Source organism: Canis aureus, chromosome 18 (assembly GCF_053574225.1).
Source record: "Canis aureus isolate CA01 chromosome 18, VMU_Caureus_v.1.0, whole genome shotgun sequence".
NCBI lineage: Eukaryota > Metazoa > Chordata > Mammalia > Carnivora > Canidae > Canis > Canis aureus.
This window is the reverse complement of record NC_135628.1, coordinates 39307378-39311300: the sequence shown is the minus strand read 5'-3', so window position 1 is coordinate 39311300 and position 3923 is coordinate 39307378.

Below are 3923 nucleotides of genomic sequence, written 5' to 3'. Positions count from 1 at the left end.
CCTGATCCTGGAGACCCAGGATCGAGTCCCACGCCAGGCTCCCTGCATGGAGCCTGCTTTTCCCTCTGCCTGTATCTCTGCCTCTCTTTCTGTGTCTCTCATGAATAAAGAAATTAAAAAATAATAATAATTATATAAAAATAATAAAGTTATATTTATTTACTTAACACTAATGTAGATTAGAGCACATCATTTTACCTTGAGTAAAGGATTACTCTTGAAAACATAAACAAGATTCATATGATTAATGTACTGAAGTTATTGATCAATGAGGTTATATTTTGGTCAAAACAAAAAGTTATGAAGATTTTTCTGCAAGATATTCGCTGCAGATAAGAACAAAAATATATTTCAGTCATTGGTGATCCTACTGACGTCTCCTGGCAGGATACAAAGTTTGAATTGTCTAGGTACAACCAATGAGATGACATGTCCTATTACATGGATTTGTGTCTTACAACCAAGAAGGGAGGCAAAAGTCATCTCTCACTGTTAAAAAAAAAAAAAAAAAAAAAAAAAAAAGTCCTTCCTGTTTCCTGGTCTATGCTGATTCTGCCAACCCTCCCAAAGGCCTGACTTGTGAGGATGAGGAGGCAGCAAGCCTTCTAGGTACCAAACTGGTGGAAAAGCCCCTGATGCATTCAAAAAATTGAGTATAACTTTCTGCTTAGTGAATTATCTTTCATTTACTTTTCAGAAGTGACCAAAATAAGACATTACTGAAAATCAAGTGATGTAAGCTGAGATAGGCAGAAGCCCATCATATTGGACTTTATGAGTTTAGTTTTATGCTGTTTTAAGAAGCCCTTGATGGCATTTAAAGAAAGGGATGACACGGTCTAAATTTTAACAAGATCTCTGTTTTTTAAAGGAAAGATTATAGGGCAGAAAAAGTAAAAGTAGGGAGACTAGTTAGGTGATTATTGCAGTAAATCTTAGTAAATGATGATGGTTTAGATTAAGATACTAGTAAGTGGGAGTAGATAATTCTGAATTTACCAGTGGTTTCTGGATATAAGTAACCAAATACTGAACCTAAGATGTCTAAAATAAAACAATTTACATGCTTATTTTACAGGAAGCTTAGTGTCAGAGCAGTCTCAATGATATATATTATCAAAGAATCATATTCTCCCAGACTAATAATCTTTGCTTTATGTGGCTATTTCAAAAGCTCGTATTCTTCGTCTGATGCCCCTAGCCAATTGTTTCCTGGCCCATATTTATTTAAGCCTGCCCAACCATCATCCATTCATTGTATGATAGATGCAGTTATGATTGACTAAAGACTAAGAAAAGTCCACCCTGAACTGGGAATGGGTTTGACTTGCCTTGAGTTACATAGCTTATGTGAAAAGAGGATGGATACCTGAGGGGGAGAAAAATGATGATTTGTTAGAAAAGAGTAAGGGGGAAATAGATGCTGGGTAGCAAGCAGTGATATCAACTACATGGGGTATGCTTTGAAGGTGGAGTTGACAAGACTGGTCAATAGATCAAATACTAGGAGAGAGGATTCCAAGAATAGGTCTTATTATAGTGTTGGCTTCAGCAATCAGAAAGAAGGTGAAGTATTTACTGAGATGGGAAAGACTGGATGAAAGATCAGTCTAAGAATAATTATCAAGTCTTCTGTTTCTACTCAGTTAACTTTAAGATACCCATTAGATATTGGAGAGGTGATCAAGCTGTGAGTGGATATGAAAGTTTAGAATTTCAAGGAGAGGCCAAGACTGAAAACAGAGCATGAAATCATACATATGGAGGGTTTTTTGTTTTTTAAGCAACTGAGACTGGATGAAATTACTACAGAGAATGTAGTATGGATAGAGCAAGAAGTGGATGCAGGACAGAATCTAGACCCATGACAAGATTTAGAGGTGGAATACAACCAGAGCCATTAAAGCAGCTATAAAACTCAAGTCTAACTCCCCAGCGTCATATGTGTGGGTAGATGGAAAGTAGTGCAAATGTTAGCTCTCTGCCAAAAGGATGGAAGATGTTCCCTCTCTTAACTTGGTAGGAACAGAAAGGATATGGCTATCTTTTAAAAGTACAGAGCAGATCATAATATGTCATAAACACGCATTACTCATACACCATACAATCTTTCAAAAGAGTGTTGGCTCATTATCATAGTTCTCTAAACATTTAGTGGAAATAGGAAGAAGAGACTTAGCACCCAGTGGCAACAATTCTAATCCAAGGCCTACAATTTGAATTCAACACTATTTCAAATGGAATTAAGTGATTATGGAAAATGACAAAGAAAAAAAGAACCACCCTGGATTCTAGTCTTTATCTGACACCTGTTAGCTATGCAACCTTGGCCTCTTTCACCTCTTCATTTTCTGAGGTGGTTTTCTGTTTATGATAGGCCCTTCCAGCCTGCTTTGGCAGGGCTGTCGTGAAAATCAAAATTTAAAGAAATCTATTAACTGTAAAATCCCATAAAAATAATTTTCTTCAGCTGCTTACTAGTCTCACTTTCTACCACTGATGGCTTCATCATGCTAATACCAAATACCAGTTTTCAGGTACTCAATCCTTAACAGAAAAGAACACCAAAACTAAAGTTTGAAATTTCATTAAGAACAAAACACTAGATAACTAGTGAAAACCCAGGAAAGCCTCTGCCCAATTCTGATAAGGTTTCAAGATTATACCCTGCACCAATTTAAAGTCCTATGAGGGGGATCCCTGGGTGGCGCAGTGGTTTAGCGCCTGCCTTTGGCCCAGGGCGCGATCCTGGAGACCTGGGATCGAATCCCATATCGGGCTCCTGGTGCATGGAGCCTGCTTCTCCCTCTGCCTATGTCTCTGCGCCTCTCTCTTTCTCTCTCTCTCTCTATCATAAATAAATAAAAATTAAAAGAAAAAAATAAAAAATAAAAATAAAGTCCTATGAGGTAGCCATCCTTCTGGGTAATGATCTGACACTGTACAAGTGACCACTGATACAACATCTAAAGATAATCACTGACCAGAGTAAGGAGAACATATACGTCAAAATATTTCTTCACATGCCACAACAGTAGCAGGCCTGCTTGTGCTGCACTACAGGATCATAAAAATAGGAGCTGCTTTTACACTTTCCAGAGATCTTTGTTATTTCTTAGTCTATCTGCTTATCCAGCAGTTCTGTCATGTAGGCAAGGCAGATTTATGCTTGGTCTAAGGAAAAAGCTTACTTATGTTCAAAATCATTTTGAGGCATAACTGAAATTATATTTTAGGCACCTAACTTTATTTTGGTGTCAATATATGTCACATAAATTTTACACTTTGTTCAACAGTTCTAATTCTCCTAAATAACACATTCAATTTTGAAAATTTTTCTAATAAAAGTTATACATTAGCTTCATTCTAAGTCTTATCAGGAAGAATCCTTTACCAACTAAATTATATCTCACTCACAAAAGTAGGTGTGGCAACAATAATCACTTTGCAGAATATTAATTATACTAAATGCATCTGTTACGTAGTACCTGAGAATATGCCTATGTTAACAAGTATCTTGATCCTACCTCACCAATTCTGACAGAAGACATATTCTTAGAACTGTGATCAAACCACTTGATTTTAAGTACTAGTACTACTCTGTCAACTATTAATACTATTATTAATGGCTAGGAACTAATTACAGCAATTGAAAATGATTAATATTTTAAAACACAGGTTTTTAAAGGGTCATCTTAGAGATGTCAGCAAGTGTTTCCTGAGCTTTCAAAAATACAGATGAGATTAAGGTTAAATGTAACTTAGGAGAAGTAACCTTATAAATAAGTTCAGCATTAAATTGATGTGGTTTAACAAAAGTACTGAATTGGGGATCAGATGAATTTACTATCTCTATATACTAAAGTCCGAGAAAATCACAAATAGTCTGAGAAAATTAATGACAGGCAGCAAAAGATCAAGAC